Raw genomic sequence first — 22,281 nt, forward strand, 5'->3', positions numbered from 1 at the left:
TTCGTGCCAGGTCTCCCTGGCAACATCTGTGGGAAGAAACAAAAGAAAACCAGTGCCAAAATGTAAGATGAGAAACTGCCCAAATCTCTAATCACCAAGCAGAGCATAGCAAGAAGTCTGCCCTTTGACAGGAAATGTACATAACCAAGAATTTTGTGCAACAAAAGCAAATACAAGGCAACTCTGTTGTGTATCCTGGATGTTCCTCTTTCGCTGGCTGCTCTGAGCTTTCTGAAGAGCCTAAAGGCAAGTAGCAGAGTGTGGAGACGGAGATGGATGCCACGTATGAATTCGCCTTTGGAAAATGATGAGGTGTCTTGTTCTCTCCTTGCTTCAAGTACTGATGGGAGCTCTGCTCAGAAAGTGCAGCAAAGAAGCGCTTGGGGGTCCTGCAACAAGGAAGCAGAGAGCTTTGGCCTGCCAGCCAGTGAAACGTGGTCACAGTGCTCCAAGCAGCTAGTCTGCAATGCGGAGCAACAGAGGGATGACTCTGTGGCAACCCAGACTCTTGATGAGATTGTGTAGAGTGCTATGTGGGCAGTTTTCCCTTTAATGGAGAGCATTCCCTTGGAACAAGCGTTTGGCACCAGATGAGTGAAGAATGAGATGGCTCTAATCCCATAATTTAATTAGAGCTGCGTGGAGCTGCCTAATGTAATGGCCAGTTCCTGAGCTGGCCACGGGGCTGACTGGCTGGATGGCTGCTCCCTGGGCTGGCAACCTGGTCCTCCTGCTCCTGGTCTGCCACAGATGGGTGGTATGATGTTCTTTCACCCCTGCTTTGTCCTATTTGTCTAATTTCTTTGGGCAACCCCTTCACACTGAAATCCCAGTGCCTTCAGAGACCTTATAGTTGTCCCTGTCATAGATAAGCAGCCATCTGAAATGAAAAACAGGTTTGATAAACAGCTTCACCCCAGACTGGAGCCAAACCAAAAGACACGTTCTGGTGGTTGAAAAGGGCTTTCCTCATCTTACCGTGCCAGTGATTGGCCTGCATGCTCCCTAGCTCTGTGCAGAAATGACAGGGCATGGAAACCACAAAACAGTCTATTTGGGGTCCAGCAGACAGTGCAGAAGTTTCAGCTCAGGAGGATCTCAGCACACATCTGCTGCAGTGGTCATCCCACTCCAGCAGCATTTCCATTGCTGCGGGGCTGCATTGCTTCCGGCCGCCAGCCACTTTGCTTGCTGCTGCCCTGGCTGAGGCCTCATCACCTTCCTGGGGGAAGCACAAAGGCTAAGCATGCTCTGAGTATTGGCCCAGCAAGAGGCTTTGGTCAGAGCCTTTCTGGCCCAACCCTGACCCAAGCACACCTGAACTCAGTGCCAACAGCCTCTCAGGGCTCAGCCAGCCACAAAGCTTCCCCAGTGCAAACAAATTCCTGCACAGCAAGCAGCAGGAGCCCAGGCTAGCTGACAGTAACATGCCTAATTAACAATAATTGGCTCCCTGCCATGAATCTCCCAGGGCCAAGCCTGCACCCACCCCAGTAATTGCTGCTCCATTATGTTTTCCGGATGCTCCATGGTGAAAGGAAGCTTTGTAAGGGAGGTCTGGGAGAGTCTGTGATGCACAAAGTCTTGATGCAGGGAGAAAGGCAGGGTGGGGGCATCCTGCTCTGCTCCCCACTGCTTCAGTGAGAACTCACAGCCCCGAGGGAGAAGGGGGAGAAAGCAGTTCTGACGTCCCACTAAGCATACTGGACATGCGGAGATCCCACTTGTGGGTGCCCATCTCCCCAGCCTATCATCACAGCCCCAGACAGGAGAAGAGCTCCAGGTACAGCTCCTCCAGGTCAGTCACACCAATGGGCAAATACAGCAAATATATGGATGCACAGCTGCTTTACTGCTGCAGATCTGGCTGCAAAGGCAGACCTCCCTGGCAGATTCTGGGCAGTGGGGTAAGTCAGAGACAGGAAGATGCAGACATGTCAGACATGCATCTCCCCAAATCTCACAGTCCAAGCTGCTGCCTGGCCTGCCCAGACCAACTGTGGGAAACCACTTCAAAATATTTACTCCCTCATAGGCAATCCTAGGTAAGGAAAGAATCTAATGATGTCCTGTTGCTTATGAGTAACCCAGGCCTCACTGACTTGGTCTGCAAAGCATCAGGCAAGATTCTTCCCACCAATTTCTTTTTTTTACAGAGAAACTGCATGTGCAGTTACACCCAGCAGATAGAAGATGAGCTGGGAGTTCTCGGCTTCAAAATTCCCAGGTTGACCCTGCAAGCAAGTTCTGTTCCCATGAACAGCTTCTGCTTCCTCCAGCCATATGCGTGCTGCAGCACTTCTGCCTTTACTTGCAGAGCCACTCCACCCAAACCCATCTGTGAATCCCCCCAGCACTGCTGCACATTGCAGGTGCTGCCACACTGCTGGGTCTTGGTGACCAACAATGCTGCCAGCTCAGACATGGCACAGATGGACTTCATTGCTCCTTCCTTTGAACAGCTTTCTTCCTGTCATTAAGGAAGAAGTGGGGGGGGGGGAGAGGGGGGCAGCAAAGGGGATGCTGACCTGCCTGCAGGCTCCTCCTCATCCCCACCTTGCCCCCACCTTGCCTTCACAAAGAGCTGTGCTCCAGGCATGCATGGACCTCCCCAGCACAGCTCACTATGCCCAGGGCCAAGGGCTGCCCTGTGCCCGCTTTTGAGGAGAAAGGGAAGAAGGACCTAGTCTGATGCTTACTACAGTAACTCATCTTGATCCAGTGTGTTCCTCCAAATACTGGCTTCAGCTCTCTAGAGACATGATATTCCATGTGGTGAGGAGAGAGTTTAGAAGAGGTTATGGCATCAGCTGGGGACATAAGAAGCTGAGATTTTTTCAGCTGCTCTGCTTAAGGCTTTGAACAAATCATGACTAAGTCACCTTGAAACCAAGGGGAGGTGGACTCTAAAAAGCGTAAAGGGCTGAGGCAACCTTAGTGGCTGAGGGCACTTAGTGGAACTTGGTGTTCGCATCTGAGCATTGTCCTCTGCTGGTGATGGGGATCGAGCATCCCTATGTGCTGGGTGTGCAGTGAGGCTCACTGCTGAAGGCAGTCTAGTCACAGTCAGCAGGCACGAGATGGGCCTGAGCTCACGTTCAGTCATTCAGCATCTGTGCCTACGGAAGTGATTGCTGCAATCAAGCCATGTCTTTTGATCCTGCAACACTGTCATGGTTTTGTGATTTTCGGTTATTGGTATTCCACATCATAACATCATGTAGTGGATGTACCTAGTTCTCAGAAGAGAAAGACTACTACAGTCCCCACGGTACTTTTATCCTCTGTTACCATTTTCCAGCCGGAGGGAATAGATAAAAGCTCGCAGTATAAAAGCTTGCAGATCACGAGACCTCGTCCCTTTTTCCGCCATCTCTCGTCTTGGCAGCACCTCGCTCTCCAGCCGTCTTATCGTCGGTGGTAGAGTAAGGCCTACCTTGATTTTGGAACATTCTCTCTCTCTGTATTGGATTTATCAGCTTAAATTGTAATTATATTGTATTATAGTGTGTTGTTTTGCATTCTGATATCTTATTTAGTAAATTAGTTTGTTTCTCCTCAGATTGTTGCCACTGTTCTTTGCTCTCAGGGCCATCTCCTTACCCTTTTCCCCTTTTCCCTTTTCCCGGGGTGTGGGCCCGTGGATCCCCCATCCCCTTCGTCATGGAACCGGGCCAAACGCCCATAAACCGTTGACAACCACCCTTACAATTATATAAAGGAAGTTGTCAAGAGAGAGAGAGAAAAAAATCACCAGTAAAACAAAAGACATTTCTGAGCAATGATTAGTTTCCCACAACTCCATTGCCATCAAGTCTCCAAAACATTTGGAACATCCCACTCCTATGTCATCTTAAACAGTTTCTGGAGTTAAACAACTGCTTTAGGGAGGGATACAGCACTATCTTCCTCCAGCAGGAAACTGAAACACTGGATTTCTTCCTTCCTTTTCTGTAGGAAGGGTAGCACAAAGGTTTCAGGTAGCGTTGAGGAGGTATTCATATCTTGTCATACATCTGGTAAGCCCTTCCAGTCTGAGGGAGAAGTGTGGAGATATCATTACATTTTAGTCATCAGTATCATGGCCAGAAAGATAGCCATCTTCCCCCTCTACTGTGTCTGACCTCAGGATAGGCAGGGGCCAAGTCTGCTCACTCAGGATGACTAAAGCAGATGGGCTAGCATTTAATCTGGCTTTAATCTGGCTTTGATTAATCCAGGAATATCCCTACACTGTGCATCTTCTGCAAATAAAGGGTCTAGGAGTTGGTTTTTGCCAGTATGCCTTACTCAAAATCAAGGTCAGTCACCCAGGAATAGCGTTATCACAGTGATACCCATGTAAAAATAGAATGATATAATCATCTAGATTGGAAAAGACCTTCAAAGATCACAAAGTCCAACCATCAACTTGACCTGCTGAGGCACATCACTAAATTATGTCCCTCCAAGCCAAGTCCACATGTCTTTTGCACACTTCCCAGGATTCATCTCATTTTATGCCATTACAACTTTCCTATAGAGACAAGTTTATGTTTTTATCTTGACTATGTCCCTCCCACCCTGGAAAGTTACAGTGTGTTGCTTCACAAAAATGCTGTGAAGATGAAACATTACAGCAATGTAATTAAACCAGAGAGGGATAGAGATAGCCCTAAATTAAGGTTCCCAACAGCAGTTCCCTTATCAGTGGGCAAAAGGAAACATATGCCTCAATTTTCAATGGACCTTGTGCTAAAATGTCTTCCATGAGCAGATAAAAATGCACTTTCATTTGCCAGAACAGGGAGCAATAGATTCTGGGTATATCTGGTCTAGGAAGTGCAGAATGAATGTGGGCAGATCAGGATCAGCCCATGAAAGGCCAGCAAGCTCTCACTCTATAGCTTTGAAAAAGGAAGACAGAGGTGCTTATGTTGGACTTAGCTAGAAGTTTCTACATGCATGACTGAAGAAAGAGGCCTTGTGACAGGAGTCCAAGTGACTCAGCTGTGGTGGGTGGGGGCATAAGAGGGAAGGGGATGTGGTTAGGGAACAGAGCATGAGTCACCAAGTAAGCACATTTGTTGATAACAGCTGGATAAACAGAAGGCAGACATGAGGTCTACTCAGGAGTAAATTCAAGCTGTGCTGGAAGCCAAAAGCCAGGAGACAGCAACTCCAAGTGATGTTGGCCAAGTTCTTGTGTCTCAGGTGTCGCGGTTTCAGCAGCCGGTTGAGCCTGCAGTCAGAGATCAGAGATCAGTTGAGTGCCCTCCACTATTATCTCGCAACCTCGGGTCGTTACAATGGTTGCACACTTTTGTCCAGTCCCACTGGGCACAAGCCCTGCACACTTCCTTTTGGAGGTTCAGTTCCCTACAACCCTTCAGTGCACTCTCTTAGATAAGAGGCATGAGCACACCCAAGACATGGGACAGTACAAGTTAACTTGAAGTCTGCTATTGCCTCCAATCCTCAATTGCTCTCAAAAGTTCAATTAAGTCTGAAGTGGCGTCAAATGGCCTCCAGTACCACTGAAGAGAATGGTGATGAGGGAAGATTTGGTACAGTTCATTGGTCAGTGCTGAAAGTGTCAAGAGAAAAGTAGCATGAAGAAGAGAATAAATGCACGGGTGATTCACCCCCACCCCTGCTAAGCTCACTGTATGTACATTTCAGAATGAATCCTTTATCATTATCTGGAAAGGAACAACAACCTTCACATGCATTGGATGTGAGTGATAGGTCTTCCCAAAGCACCGTGTAGCCCCTTGCGTGCATCAGCCCAAGTTTACTTCTCTATAATTTACTTTTGAAGTTTCAGCTCTCCCTGCTATATTCCCACCTTTTCTGCAAAGTCATTTGGCATGAACTGCCTTGCTGCTCCTGTGGAACCTGGGCTGCCTTTGAGGAAAGGGGGATGGTGAAATTTTTGCACTGAAAGTCACTAGAAATAGAGATGGATTTGGAGACATTATTTCTCCGTATTTATGCATGTCAGGGTATTCATTGAGATGAGTTCTCAGAGACTAGAAAAGTAATATACACATTTTACACATTTTAAGTCATTTAAATCATTTTACATGATTTGCATGTTTTATAGTGGCTTGATCACTGCACTTATTGCAAAAAGAGCATGGGAAATATGCTGGTAGGGCTGATCAGGCTAAACTTGGGCTGGATTGGCATTGCCACTCTCCAGGCTGGCTTCTCAGCTCCTGCAAGGAGACTGGGATCCAGGCACTAGGCTCTGACAGTGGGACACCAGTGTGCTGGGGTGATGGTGAACAGCCCTGTCCCTGCACGTGTGCAAGGCTCCAACCCAACCCTGCTCTGGCCAGATTACAAATTACAGAAAGGTCTATGAGAGTAATCCAGAGAGATGGCAACCATACTTTTCATGTGGTAAGAAACAACCCTGAACCCAATGCATCATCATCCATTTAGAGAAGGTACAATGCTGCCAGTCCAATCAAGAGCTCACACAGACTTGCAGTGACTGTTTCTCTACTGATAGCCAGCTTGCAGGTTTAGAATCATAGAATCATTTAAGGCCAGAAAAAACCCTTAGGATCATTGAGTCAAATCACCAACCCAACCTACCTTCGCTAATGTGCTCCAGTGCCTTCCACAATCACCTGGCTTGGGGCAGCATCACTGGTGACATTGCCTACCAAAGGATTTCTGTGTTACAGGAATCTACAAAATGCTATAAAACAGTAGGCTACAGAAACAGGTGGCATTGACCCCGCAGCTGCTGAAGAGCCTATGGTAGAGATAAGCTCTCCCGTGTTCACTGAGGTGACTAGCAAACCTGGACTACAAATGCAGTTACCATCGAGGGCACAGCTTCCCCAGCTGTGTGTTGTTGCATCCACAAGCCTAGAAGGTCACAAAGGAGTGGGTACTGGGGCCAGGCCCCTTGCTGCAGCCCTTGCAATGCTTTAGTCACCACTGCAAGATTGTACAGCCACCAGCCCAGGCCTCTCCCACCTGACAGGACCAGGCCTCCTCTCCCACCCTCAGCCACCACCTGGCTCCCAGCTCTCAGTATCCCTACACATGTCTAAAATCTCCCTACAACACCCCCCCACCCCAAAGCTCTATCTAAGCCTGTCCTTTTAGCTGGCTTTGCTCCCATTTCCTGCCTCCCCAGTAAATATTTAGAGGCCAAGACTCATTGCTTTGGCCAGTTTGAAACATGAGACAGTTGTTGCTGACTAACAAAAAATGTGTCACAGTCATAAGCTGGCTTTCGTGCAGCTGTCACCGCTGTGACCCTTCCCCTGCAGCAGGGAAATGGGAGAAAACCTGGGCCAGCATGGCACAATAGACAGGCAAAGCAAGGATTGGGCAAGAGATGAACGTCTGGAAACATCAGCTGTATTCCTCCATGCCCTTGTGGTCCTGAATGCAGACAGAGATCGGTCCTGCCCACAGCTCTACCACATGCTGGGACCATTGGTGTCTTGCTCACTGCAGCAGCTTATCAGGGCCTCAGGCAAGGCTTGCTACTAAGTACGATTGGCACAGGTCCAAAATGGGTCATGATGTGCAGGAAGGAACTTCCCTTCGCATGGGCAGGACCAGGAGAACCATCAGAGACAGAGCACAGGGAGGTCAGCCTCTTTGCAGTCACTTTCTATAAAACCCACGTTATTTCTGAATAATAAAGCCACTCAGAGTGACTGAGCCCCTGCTGAGGGGGAAAGCATTGCTCTTATTTCAGGACATGCTCATTCTGAAATTGCCTATAGAAGCTGTTGAGGGCAGTTTGTAGAGCGTGTGAGCTTGAACTCAAGGGCACAGCTGTGCAGAGAATACACATTGCTGCTATCCCTCTGTCATCCTGTCTCTTGAGGAAGGCACACAGAGCAGGGAAATGGGGCTAAAAACAAGCACATTTGGAGATGCAGCTCCCCAGTAAATCAATAACCACTGCAGGTGTGCATGGGCACACATCGGAAGTTTGGCTTAGGCAAAGGACTCTTGATTACTCTGAAGAATAATCACATTAAATGGAACGCACGGGGGGTGAATTACTTTATGCCAAGCCTTTATTTGCCAGTATGTGCTATAAATGAATATTTCATTATGTTAACAACACCAGTGGAAAAAGAGATTTACATTACTGCCTTTGAACTGGATACACTCTCTGGTGCCTGCATATTGTGAAAAATAGATCCTCCCTCTAACCACTGAGAAGCAACGGGAACCATGACCCTGCTTTGTGGGCTCTCAGCAAGAGTTCGCTTAGTTTTACTGAAAAAAAAATCTTTCTTTATAGATTTATTAGATAGTGCCTGCCTGTAAGCATTCTACCAACACATCAAGGATGTCTTTGCTTGCCAGTTGGTTGCTGCAGTTGAGGTATGGGTGCTAAATACAAAGCTCTGAAGAAGTGCTGAAGAGCAGTGCCAATTAGGACAGGGCAGAACAGCCTTCTGGAAAGATAAGACTTCCTCTATATGTTCTGTCAAGTCCAAAGAACTCATTGCTCTGCTAGAAAGTCATCTCCACTCAAGACTTGGCATCTGGAAGGAGCCATATGCCAGGGCACATCCTGGGCTAGGCTCAGGAAATCCCATGGGGCAGAGGGTCTTGTGAAGCTGCAAGTACACAGTTCTCAAGTAAGATACCTGCTGAGAGTGCTCTTCTTACCCTGCTCCTATCCACTACCTCCCAAGGGCAACAAGAGCAATACTGCTGAGCAGCCCCAGGCCTAACCCTCCTCTGGAGGGCAACTCAACTGTGGTAGTGGTGGTGGGATGTTAGACTACTGGGGTGCTTACATCTGGCACCCGGAGCACTCATATTAAGAGCTACATGAGTTAGGCACTCCAGTATCAAACAGATCTGCAAAAGCCATGGGGGATCATTTCCTTGCCTAGATAGCCTTAATGGTGTTCCTGTATCGTAAGCTGGGAAGGCAGCTAACAGAGAATTTACAGGTTTAGGGAGGCTGAAAATGGAGCCAGCTGAGATGGTTAGAGATATACATGCATACAGGCAAGTACACACACGCTGGCAGAGATGTTGCATTGGTAAGGTGAAACCATTAGAATGCAATCTTCTCTTTCTTGCCCGTTTTCAGTCTGCCCTAGGCATGCCTTCACACTAGGACAGTAGTTTTCCTGGGTGAGAATAGCTGTACATAGAGCAACATCTCCTATGAGGAAAGGTTGAGGGAACTGGGCTTGTTTAGTTTGGAGAAGAGAAGGCTCTGGGGAGACCTCATTGTGGCCTTCCAATACTTGAAGGGAGCATATAAACAGAAGGGGGATCGATTGTTTGTGAGGCTGGATAGCGATAGGACAAGGGGGAATTGTTTTAAGCTGAGACAGGGGAGATTTAGGTTAGACATTAGGAGGAAGTTTTTCACACAGAGGGTGGTGACGCACTGGAACAGGTTGCCCAGGGAGGTTGTGGATGCCCCGTCCCTGGAGGCATTCAAGGCCAGACTGGACGTGGCTCTGGGCAGCCTGGTCCAGTGGTTGGCGACCCGATGATCTTTGAGGTCCTTTTCAACCCAAGCCATTCTATGATTCTATGATTCTATGATTCTATGATCTATGTCCTCAGTTGGAGGACAGGAAAGAGAATATATTCATTCTAAGCATAAATATTATACACATATAACAAAAGTAGCCCCAAATGATCGGATGAAAAATCATTAGAGAATGTCTGTTTGGTTCAAGAACATCTTAAATACCACAAGTGACTGCTGTGTTCCTATCCATACAATATATATGGCAGCAGGTGTCCACCACTGTGCCTGAAGTACAGGTTGTAGAGCAATGTTCTGTAAGCAAAGTGTCAACAAAACTCTGCCAAAGGGGCCAAGCCTGTGATGTCGCTTACTTTTCTCCTTTCTGGACACATAGAAAAAGTGCACCATCTGCCAGAACTCCCATTCTCAGAAGTGATGCGATCACAAAATAGACATCCATGGAGAAGGAAGATAGGATATTACAGAGATCTCTGGGTTTTTTTTTCATTGAAATGCAAAGGGAGCTTGATGCACATTTCCATTCCAGGTAGAGCTCTGTGGTTGCTGAGTAAACATCAGAGCAATTTGCTAACGAATGCCCTAGTCACTGGTGTCTGGACAAACTGGGGTGAAACAGACATCAGGGGTCATCTAGCTGCCTGTTGTCATGGAGTGAACACAACAGATCCTTTTTCGTAGTTACCTCATGTTGCCCCTTGGTGTGGGATTGAATGTTTATCCAGAAACTCTCTCCTCCCCATACAGCTCTGAACCATAGTGAGATCCCAGCTCATGCCTGATCCATATCCAGTCCCTGTTCACCTGCCCTGAGGCATGCCACCTTAATGTGTGGACCTTTCCCTCTCAATGATATCATATGAGAGGTGCAAGTGAGGGACAGAACTGTACCCATGTGGAGCCCACTGTTTAGCATCCCTTTGTAGGACAGGCTCTCCACTACCCATACTCTTCCTGAGCTATAGCCAACATGCTGGAGAAGGTCTAATCAGAGCCTTGCACAGAGGCAGCAATACATCCCTCTCTGCTAAATACATCTCTCAGGATTGCATTAGTAACATCCGCCTGCACCTATAGTTATCCTGCAATTAGTTACTATCCAAGTTCCTCTTCCTCTAGTAATTATGAGCATCTAGCTAATGAGAGAAGTTTTTATTAATAGATCCAAGTGCACCACGTGTTACATACAATATTTCATACTGCTTCTGTAACAGTATCCAAGGTCTCTCCATCCTTCCTGTGTGACAGTGAGATTCTTTTCCATGTTGGCAATGCTCTCAGCTATCTCATCTGCAGAAGTGATCCATTCACTCCTCCGTGTGTGCTCGGCTCATTAATGAAGATATTAATGAGGACAAGTTCCAAAGTGAATCCTTGAGCAGTGCTGTTTGCTTCTGAACACATCCTGTTGACTCCCTTTTGAACTCTTTCTCACCCACTTGAAATTTTTGTAGTAATACTTGCGTTTGCCTACTTCATTAGAAAGAAAAATCACCGATCAATAAAAAGTAAGGAGTTCAGCTTAGCTGAGCTGCTCACGTGAACACTTGCTCAAAATATTATCGTAGCTTACCTTGACTAAAATGTATCCTTCAATTTAAACAGTCTGGTTAGTAGATCAGAGGAGCTAGAAACAAGGGGTTGGGTCCAGAACAGGGCATCTGTCCTCAGTCTGTGGAGATGGGTGGAAGCAATTCTGTGTTCATCTATGTGTAGGAGTCAGTGATGCTTCTACATTTGCAGAAAATTCTACACTAATTAGCTCTTTGCTTTTACAAGATGAGCATATAGATGGGTCTATACATGGAAAGAAAATTAATAGATCTTATTCCTTTGACACAGATGCCCATTGAAACATCATTGTGTGAAGGACATCTCTGGCTCAGCCTACATTACCTCACTGAAATCAGAACAGGTTCAAAACTCCACTGAACATCTGAAGTGAAAACTAAACCAAATCTGACCCAGGTTAGTGATAGCAGTGATGAGCAATAACGTGGTTTACTGTTTTCAGGAAAACTAGTCCTGTTTTGCACGGACAGGGTGGCCCCTTCAGAGAGAAAAGAAGCAGGATACTGACCATTTGGACCAACAGCACCAATTTCAATAGAACCAGAATTCCTCCTCACTCCCTACCTCAAAATGAAATAATTACAACTAACTGAAGGAAAGATATTTGACCACAAGTGCAGAGTCAAACCCATAGGCAACTGCACGTGGAGAACACTGCTAAATGAGCAGTTCAGTTTGGGAGTTCACACTGTCCTATTGACAGAACACTGACCGTATGAGCACACAAGGCAGTGCAGGCATTCCTTGGGCAGGGGGCAGGGAGAGAAGTATGACTAAATACTGCAGGACTGAGATTTCAGACGGGACCAAGAAGTGCAAGACCTTCTGCATTCTTGCTAAGAGAACAACTCCTGAGAATGCGTTATGAGCAATGCGTGCTGTCACACCGCTGCCACCCCAACAGCACCTACATACCCCACGACTCACTGCTGAGTCCTTCAATAAGCATCTCTTACTATTCTGTACTGATTGCTTGCAGCTCTTGGCAGAAGATTCTACCAGACCGAGAGGTGCTAATTCAACATATTGCAGACAAAAGAGAGATGATGACCCTTTAGAAATGCTCATTCTTCTTTTCCGCAGCACTTTGCATAAGCTCGTATATGACTGCTGCACTCCACGCAAGTCTGACCTGACAGTGCAGACGAAAGATCAAGTGGCAGTGAAGTATCAGGTCTTCTGACAGTGCTGGCTTTGCTTGTGCCCATGCCCTTTTACAGTACAGGGTAAAACAAGCTTTATGAAACTGGTTCAGATGAGCACTTTCTACCTCACACATCCCACAGCCTAGCAGCAAGTGTGCTTCTTGCTGTTGTGATTTGGTTACACTCCCTAATCCATGAAGGTGCAGTAAGTTGGTTGGCTTCCAGGCTCTGCCTAAAAGTACCTTGGTGGTGGGTAACACTGGAAATAATCTCCTAACATAACAATCCTATCATAATAATCTTATCATCAAGGACTGATGTCCCTCATAACTTAATGTGAAGCCTTATCAACCTGCATGCTGGCTGCTGGTATATCACAGCCACAGAAAGCACATGCTCGCTAAGTGCCTACTGTATGGAAAATTACTGCCTGAGTTACTGCTGAAAAGGTGTTTTTTTCCCCCATTGCTGCGCTCAGACTGCACTTCAGAGACTCCTGGGGGCTAGACGCACAATCTATAGACTCACTCTGTCTAGACCATCTCTTCTTAAGAGGCAATAGAGGAGAGTCAGAGTGGAGGGCAGAGCCCACAAAGTCAGAATTTAAGGTGCCTCAGAGACAGAGAAACTACCTCTGCTTTACACAAGGGTTGTGAGGCAGAACAGAGCTCATCCAAGCACTAAGGCGATACCCGGATCTGAAAGTTTGCCACTGCAGTGCGTTTTGAACAGGCGGCAATCAGATAGAGGAAGGCAGTTCCAGTAGAACATATCCAGCCTTGGCAGCTTTTCTCTTGGGCTTGATCCAAAGAGGCCATTTGAGTTCATGATATGGAGACTGCAGAGGTTGTGCTTCACACAGTAGCTGTCTGACCTGGCATGGACTGTGGTAGTTTTGAAGCATGCTCTCCATCCCCAACCCCTTCTAGCACACACCTCCAGCACAGAAAGAAATCGACAGGCTTGGCAACTCTAAGTGCCTCATCCCAGACTCCATCAGCAGAGCTTCCTATTGTAATGCCAGCAGCCTAAAAGGATAACCCACCTTTCCTTATGTATTTGCATAAAAACCACATCCACAAGCTGCTTGAGATTAATCGGGCTGATCTCTGCCATCTGCCAGCTGTGGTTTTGGAAGCAGGTGAGGGCTGGCAGCTGGTTTTCTGCCAGCCTCTCCCGCGTTCCCACTTGATTCTATTGGCTTCAGGAGGTTGGACAGGCTCCCCTGCCATGATGGCAGTGTTAGACATGATATTTGGCAGGTCTCATGCCCAGCACAGCATGGGGAGTACCCTATGAGTCCTCCTGTCTGAGTTAATGGGGTCAGTCTACAGGTGGAGAACTGGGAAGCCTGCAAGCTTATGGCAAAAGGATGGGTGATGGTGGGGTGGAGGTAGCCCCTGCGCCCAGTGTTTTCACATGGCAGCCCTAGGCTCACTCTGAGCCTCTCAGGAAAATTTGTTCTCCTTCAGAGATCAGAGGAGAGGGAGATGAGTGTAGAGCAGGAGAAGGAAGAGGATGCCTTCTTGGTTTCTGTAGTTTCAGAGTGCTATGGACACTTAACCTAAAGCTTTTCATGGGTGGGAAGCTTGCACCAGTTGTCCCACTTTTCATAGAATCACAGGATGACATGGGCTGGAAGAGACCTTACAGCCCATCCAGTTCCAACCCCTGCCATCAGCTGGTTGCCTCCCACCAGCTCAGGCTGCCCAGGGCCCCCTCCAGCCTGGCCTTGAACGCCTCCAGGGATGGGGTATCCACAATTATTTGGGTAACCTGTACCAGGGCCTCACCACTGTCTGAACTACAGGCTTTTATAACAGTCTTTCTAACTGAGATGCTTGATTTTACACTGGGGAAACTGCTGTCTCCTCCATTAACCCCTTCAGCTGCTGCCCCGGCATGTTATCTGCCTCCAGCTGAGGAAGGAGACCAACACCAGCCTAGCACTGGGGTAGGATACATAGAGACCAGTGAGGACGGGCAGGACGCCCTGTTAGCTATTCCCACTTTTGTCCAACTGCAGTAGTCATAGAATATGGAAGAACTCATAAGGATCGTAGAGTCCAACTCCTAGACTCAAAATGGCCCTACGTAAATGGCCCTACATAATGTTGCAGCTATTCCTCAAGCACGGGAGAGCCACCTGCATCAGCTCCAGCTGCTAGAATTGCTCCAGGAATTTCCCTACACCTGATTCTATGGCTGCCACAGCCCTACAGCAGTGGTATGTGGGGATCCTGGCTGCCACCTGCACTCTGCTGCCCGCACCCAGTGCTGTCCCCAGTAGCTCACAGTGCGGCTCTGACCTCCCAGGGCTTTTTCTCTTTTCCAGCAGAGTTGTTTCTATGGCAACACAGATGGTTTGCATTTTTAAATGCTTCCACAAGGACATCCATTAAAGAGCATGCTGACTGGGAGAACAGAGGGATGCGACAGCACATATCTGATGTGGGCATGAGTGATGGCCTCAGCACAGGGCAAGCAGCTCCACAGCAAATCCAGGTGTCTATCATTCAGTGCAGGGCTGTGCTGGAGTATGAGTGCCTCCTCTTCGTGCCCCTTCTGCAGAGAGCACTGCTTGCACATGGAAAGAAGATCCAGAGAGGAAAGGTGCATTACTGGCTACTTATCACAATCAGAGTTAAAAACAACCAGTTTCACAAAAAAAAAAAAAAGTTTGTTTTTTTTTTTCCAGAAGATACTAAAATGGAATCCTCTGTTCTCATTTAAATAGACAAGGACATTCAGGCAGCATTCGCCAAGTTTCCTTCCCCAAAAGAGTCTCAGAGAAAGTCCTGTAAGGGATAATTAACTGGCTAACAGGCAGGAAGCAAGGATAAAAATAAGCGGAATATTTCCACCATGGAAGATGATTATCTGCGAGATCTATCCTTGTGATGGCACAATCCATTACAAAGTTATTCACAGGAAAACTATCCAAGTGTTGTGTTTGGATGCCTGGCTGCTGCCAGAGAAGACAGCCCCAAAACCCAGCGCACCTTCTGCTGGGGGTGGGCTCACCCTAGCTGCTGTTTGTCTGGGGACACCTGGAGTGGTCTAGAAGGTGGCTTCTAGGAACAGGCTCTGCGAGCATCTACCCAGCAGGACAGAAAATGAAGCTGTTGCTAGGGGATTCCAGTGTTTAAGTTGTCAGGGAGGTTTAGCTGGCTCTGTGCCTTAGGAAGGGGAGGATCCAATTCACAGAAGATATGTGGCCAGAGGCTATAGAGAAAAGCAATGTGGACTTCAAGGAGCTCCAACTAGCAATAGAGCACCTGGAGCAGAGCAGCGAGTTTTGAAGGTTGCTCATATTAATAACACATCTGCAAAGCACAGGCACTGGCATGCCCCTGTGATAATGTTGAGCGAAACTGCCTGCATAGCCTTTGGCTTTGCATCATCTGTTTCCATCCAAATAAACCACACAGGAACTGAATTATGGATTCTTAATGACGGATGGCAAGGATGGGGCAAGGGGTAAGAGGAATGGGCCCCTCCCCACTTTGCTCTCTCAGCCCTGAACAAGGAACAAAGGGTTATGTTTGTGCTGACTGCAACCTGATCTCTCCGGAGAAACAAAATTCACTCCATCATCTGCAAGACAGAGGTGGCAGTGAAGGTCTCCCTTCCTCCCCTAAGCAAAGGATAGAAAGCTCAAGGGAAAACATATTGATGGAGATCTCAGCTGTGTGAAATGCATGCTCAGGTGGGACAGGGAACTCAGAGAGGTACTGAACACCCCAACCTGTATGGGGGATCAATGGGGCTCTGAGCTGTACTTGTAGATCAGAGGAATACTTGCACTCAGTGCCTCATCCTGGCAAGGAGACACTTGATGATCACTGTGGTCTGTCTTGGGACTGTCACCCAAAAACCAGGCACTGCAATTATGTCTAGAGTTCACAGAGATCTGAGCAGGGACATGACAAAGGTGCAGGGCCTCCCTGCTGCCCCACCACCACACTAAGGCTTGGGAGAAGACCTCACTTTTGCTGCATGCCACAGGCATGGCTGATCTCCTGTGACCCCCATCAGGCTTGTTTGACATTCCTTCTTCCTCCCTTCTATTTGTTTAGTTGGTGTAGTGCTTGCTTATACGCACAAAAATCACCTAGAACCAGGATGTGATGCGAAAGAAACAACCCCTTAGCACCCACAACAAATTACTGTGCCAAAACCAAACATAGCCCTTCTGCCCTTACTGGCAGCAAAGAGGGCTGGATTCTTCTGAAAGGCCACCTGAAAAAAAAGCCTCAATATCAATAAAAAACAGGGAAAGATAAACTGACTGGTGTGGTGCTGAATGAATCATAGAACCATAGAATATCCCAAGTTGGAAGGGACCCATAACAATCATGGAGGCCAGCTCCTGGTTCCACACAGCACCATCCAATAATAAAACTGTATGCCTGAGAGCATTCTCCTCCAGACTAGACTGTATGGGAATCAGAAAACTCAACAGTGCACTGCTGACAAGAGAAAAGTTGGGGATAACCAGGGAGTAAATGCTACAACATCCAGGACTGAGTTTCTCCTTTCTCAAAGCCCAGACAGGCCTATTTCTGTCCACTTCAGGTGATATTCAAATGTCCCTTCAGATGAGCAGGCAGATCATCTGCTTTTTTTTTCCCCACCATATAGAGCAGATGGATAACGTACCAGCAGCACAATTTACACTTGCAGGGTTCTGCCCTTTGCCTTTGAAGAGCCTTGCCAGAGCCTTGCTATCCATAGCATAGAAGGACATAAACATGCAGACACAAGGATCCCTCATACTCTAGCCACCAAACTGCTTATTGCAGTTCTCCCTTGGCTTTAACCATACCTCACTGCGGACAATTTCAGAGGGAAAACTTGCCCAATCTGACAGATATAGCTCCAGCTGGGTCTCCCCTGCAGTTTGCTTGGGGGCTCCCCTCTAATTACCAACACCACTAATGAATAGGTCAACAGCACAGAAAGCCACTGAGTCCTACAAGAAAGGCTGGGTTTTTTGCTGGCAAACCCTGTTAGACTATGCCCGGCTGCTGTCAGAAATACATTTTCTTTGTGGTGATGCCACCAGAAATCCCAGAGCCATCTCTTCCCTCAAGCCCTTGCTCTGTCACCCTGAGTTTGGATTAAGAAGCTGGTGAGTTTCCTGTCCCCATGGCTTCAGGGCAGAAAAGAAAATACCCAGGGACTGTGAAAACAGAAGGGACAGCAAAGCGCCTTGGTGAGATCACAGCTGAGCTGTGACGTGTTGAACTGAAGCCCTGCCTTGGGTGTGACAGCAGGCCAGGTGACAAGCAAAGGACAGGGAAGAAGAGCACACTGGATGGACTATTAGCAGAGCTGAGTTTTGGTTCTGGAAGAGGCCTGGCATGAGGAAAAGAAATCTTCCTCAGCAGTGAAATCCCACATAATACAAATAAGTAAAATCCTTCACAAAGCCCTGAAAATTCCCACCCTGAAAAAACAGTACTTGTGCCCTGCTCTGCTGCAAAGCGCCACATCTTCCCTCCACCCCCCCACCAGCTGTCTCCTTGATACAGATCATCCTTCCTCGTGCTGCAGCACAGAACAAATGCGCTTCTTGCCAAAGAGCTTCCCCCAAACACCCTTCTCATTTCTGTGAAGAAATGATCTTTGAGGATCAACCACTTGCACAGCTTACTCCTTCCCTGACCTTTAGTCCTCTGGGCTTCTATCTTCTCTCATTCCCTGCAGAAGGATGCAATCGAGCAAGCCAAGTTTCTGTACTCATTGGTGCTCCTCATGCCAGTGGGATTAGCAGGGGTGCAGAAGTTAAGCTTGGCTAGCTAGTGGGAGCACTGGGCACAAAGTTATTCATTAAATGCAGCAGAAAATCCTAATATTTTCTTTCATGGTGCTGCCCAGCTTTGCTGAGTGACTGTATGACTTGTAGCTATGTCTCATTTTTAAAAGAGAGAGTATCTGTAAGAGACCACAAGGTCTGGCTAAGAGATCCCTGTGAGGCTGATGGTCTTCTTCGTATTAACTTTGGACATGCCTTAGGCCAAGGTTTGGTTATCTTCTTGGCCAGCAGTGCACATTTCTTCTTCAAGGGCTTTAACACCCACCCTTGTTATAGTTTTCATAGAATCATAGAATCGTTAAGGTTGTAAAAGACTGCTAAGTACATCTAGTCCAACTGTTGATCCACCCCCGCCACACCCACTGACCACGACCACCTCCTCCAGTGCCATGTCCCCACGGTTCTGGAACATCTCCATGGACGGGGACCCCACCGCTTTCCAAGGCAGCCTGTGCCAGTGCCTGACCACTCTTTCTGAAAAGAATTTTTTCGTATTTTTTCCTAATTTTTCCCACCACCTTCTTTGGTCTACCTCAGGTTCTTCAATACTAGAGCTTATTTCAGAAATGCCTTCCCCCGCTGCCACCTGCCTCCTGGTAGATGTAGATGAAGTAGACTAAAAGACCACGGGGACGTTAGCTATGGAGAACTCTCACACTCCCTACTGATCCTTTTCTCAGGACTCTCTGAGATCACCTTAGCAACTCCTTTGACCCCAAAGACCATCATATTTTCCAGTACTTTCAGAAGTAGAATTAGAAAGTTCACTTTAAAGGAAAAGCATTGGAGGGGCTCATTCCTTGTGTGCTTCTTCCTCTGCAAAAGTAGCCATATGGCTGTGCTTAACTGCACTTACCATGCTGGAATTACTTGGCCTTCTGGCTTTCTTCTCCAAGGCTGCCCAACTGTGCAATTGCCACCAAGCTGCCACCTGCCAGCCTGGCAAGCACTGCCCCACTCACTGGGCTTGAAACTCCTGCAGGGAACTCCATTTCAAAATAAATTCAGTCTGGGAGTGTTGCCTTTATCCCACCTCAGGTTTTACTAATCTTACCCACATCTGCATTAACTCTGTCAACATTTAGGCTCATCAGATGCAGATCTTCAAGACTCACATCCAAACAGGAATCTGGTGACAGCACTCTAAGAATGGTCTCAAAATTCCTTATCTGTGACCTCACAGAACAACAGCATGTACTAAGCATAACACTCACACAAAATGAGTGCAGACAGGGCAGTCTGGAGGGTGATGCTGGGGCACTCTGTTTCCTTCATAAGCCTTAAAATCAGGCCTTAAAAACAGCAGTGTCAAATACCAGTGAGAACTAAGACTAGTGAAAGAGCAGCTGTTTAACTTCCGGTGCATCATCCTTCACCTTCAGCTGGGACAGTGACTGGGGGGAAAATGTCAGAAAGGAGAGGACTGAGCTTTACCTCAACAGGTTCTTTCCATCAGTGTCATAAGAACCTACTGAGGAGCTCAGGACCAAAAGACAGCAGAGGACCCACCTCTGCCTGGGCCAGAGCAATGCCACTGTGCCCATCTCCATGGGTACAGATGCATTCGTTCCATGCTCTCCCAGTGCTGTTGGGATCTACAGTGTTGATCCTGAGATCCTGGCTAAGTCCTGGAACATGCCACCACCCTTATCTTTAGCAAGGATGAGCCAAAGACAATCTCTTCGTGTTAGGTATTTCTCTGGGAGGTCTTGTAGTTGCATGAGAACCTATCTGGGACAAGTTCAGTGCAAGCTTGGTTACAGGTTTTCCCCTACATCTATCTGGCATATGTACTCTGCAAACTGAATGAAGTCACAGGTCAAAAAGGACAAAACAAAAAGCCAATAAACCTGATCATGAGCTTAAGGGAATGTCAAGATCTGTTACTTTCACACCATGCTGCATCACGCCTGATGCACACACCCTAACTCAAATTGTGCCAGAATTACCATACAGGTTTTCTGTGGGAAGAAACTGTAGCTGAGGAATCATCGCTTCCTGGAGGGTGGTCAAATCTTGAAGGCTTGATGGCTGGTTGTAAGAGGGATGAGACTCAGGGGGTTCAAGGCATCTGAAATGTGGTCCCAGCAGGCTTCTATCAAATCACTCCACCCTTGGGACTCCCAAGATACTGGAAACTCACAGGAGTAAATGACTTGGTGAGCTGCGGTTTGTTAGTAATACTGAAACTAGAAAATTTAGTGACTTGTTTGTATTATGCACAAAGCGTGTCCCTCAGAGTGAGACCTACCTGAAAGCCCTGACATCCTTCTCCATCTGCTCCATTTGGGGGCGAAGCTAGAGGTAAAGCATCAGCCAGCCCTGCTGCTTCTCAGCTCCAAGGGCTGTGCACTGCTGCTCTTCCAACCGAAAGCACTCAGCCTGTCTTTTGGGCACAAGTGAGCACGAAATGGAAGGTTTTGATGCTCAGGACTTGTCCTGAATGCCAGGGCTCTGCAAGCAGCCCTGGATGGCAGCTGGTCAACAAGAAGCTGATGTTCTTGCTTAGGTCACTTCTTAAAGCCAGACAATTTGAGAGGAGGGCTGATGGAGAACTAGCCTTGGCAGCTGTACCCTTGCTGCCTTTCCAGCAGAGCCATAAGAAGATCTAACAGTGTGATGTTCATGGGTCTCAACAGCTGGGAACTGCGGGAAAGATGAGCCCTGTCAGCTTTGAATATAGATGCAAAACCAGAAAACTCTGTAGAGGAAGCCAGGCTGGTGCTAAATCACAGCAACAGGTTATCTGCCTTATGAGCTTGTCCACAACAGCGTTAATGATAAAATCAAGGTCTCTGCTTTCCTATAAAAGAGAAGATCACTGAAAAGCTGCGTTAAACATTATTACTCAAGTGGGTCATAAGGTCTGGGAGCAGACTGATGTGGAAACCTAAGCGACGTCCACTAGAAATACAGATTTTACATAGGCGAGTTAAACACAGCTAAGTTTTCATACAACAACAACAAATGGTTTGGTATTGAATTCAGTGTAGTTGGAAGGTGAGGCTCACTACAGTTCTGGGAAAGAGGATCTATGGTGGGTTTATCTTCATCTTAAACAGATCACTTTTAATCCAGACCCTCTCTCCCAGAGTACCCTGTTCCAAGATCTTGGTCTTGGAGCTGCCCAAGATCCTGCCCAAATCTCCAGCCCACTCCGATCCCTATCAATACACATGGATCAGGCTGGACCTCATCGCTCTTTGAAGCCCAGCAGAAGGATAGAGGAAAACATCATTAGCAAGGCTCTGGGGAAACAGCCACTTGAATTCCAGCTCAGCTGTAAATGAATTACCTCCAGCTGCAACCACCCTGCAATATGCGCCAGCTGCAAGCCCGTGCAAGGGTAATGAGAAGAGGGTGCAACTTGTGCTAGCTTGCATTGATTTTGCCTCATGCAGGCAAACCAGAAGCATGTGATGGGAAAAAAAAATGCCTTTTTACTGGGCTTCCTTTGTGTAGTTCAATTGTCACGACTAACTATTGCTGCCCCAGACTTGCAGAGGTGACATGGGAGGGCACACAGTGGGACCACCTGAAGCTGCAGTGGGTCAGGTGCTGGGAGAGAGCATCAGGGCTCCTCATATCGGTCACAGGGACAGGGCAGGCTCTGCACGTGGCAAAAGAATCAGAGCAGTGGGGACATTGCTGACCTACCCTCAAAAGAGGGCATTTCAGCATTGCTGCGTGGAATTTCTGCCAAACACCAACAGCACACAACATGCCATGGGATGAAGAGCTGGCTCGTAGACAGAGCAAAAAGAGCGCCCATTAATTCAACTTACCTTTTACAAGGTTTTATTTTTAGTGCTTGCAAGCGGCGTCAGATTGGCAGCATTATAAATAGAAGACTTCTATTTATCCTACAGTCAGGGTAGCGCAGCGCTTAGTCAGTTTTGTGACCTCAATAAATCCAGATTGGGTGCTCTCAGGGATGTGTCACTATAGAAATAACATTTCCTTTTCTCATTCATATGCATGGCCATGGGGATGGATTATGCCAAGAGGGGTTGCTGGCCTTGTAAGCCAGTCTGATGCTGTTTGATCTGTCTTGATGTGATACAGGCTGACATTGCAACAAGACTGTGGATACCAGCTTCAGATCTCCAAGTCCTTCCTAAGAGGTGGTTACTTGCCATACCCATGCAGCATCACAATGTCCCTGAATGATGGCCAGCTCTGTGCAGCTGATGAAATTGCTGTGTCCTTGACCACATCAGCTGCACACATAGTGACAGAACACCCAGGCTAGG

The 22,281-nt window shown here is 47.4% G+C and overlaps 1 long non-coding RNA gene across 2 annotated transcripts; it reads right to left on the bottom strand.

Moving 5' to 3' along the window:
- On the bottom strand, positions 4,647-19,188 carry LOC110400035. Of its 2 annotated transcripts, none has more exons than XR_002439554.1 (3): positions 19,083-19,188; positions 18,885-19,014; positions 4,647-5,221 (listed from the first exon to the last, which is right to left on the bottom strand). It is a non-coding gene; the product is annotated as an uncharacterized LOC110400035 (long non-coding RNA). The 2 variants fall into 2 exon arrangements; XR_002439553.1 differs by having other exon boundaries at positions 4,648-5,221; positions 18,885-19,004; positions 19,083-19,187.

This window comes from Numida meleagris, chromosome 5 (assembly GCF_002078875.1).
Source record: "Numida meleagris isolate 19003 breed g44 Domestic line chromosome 5, NumMel1.0, whole genome shotgun sequence".
Lineage (NCBI taxonomy): Eukaryota > Metazoa > Chordata > Aves > Galliformes > Numididae > Numida > Numida meleagris.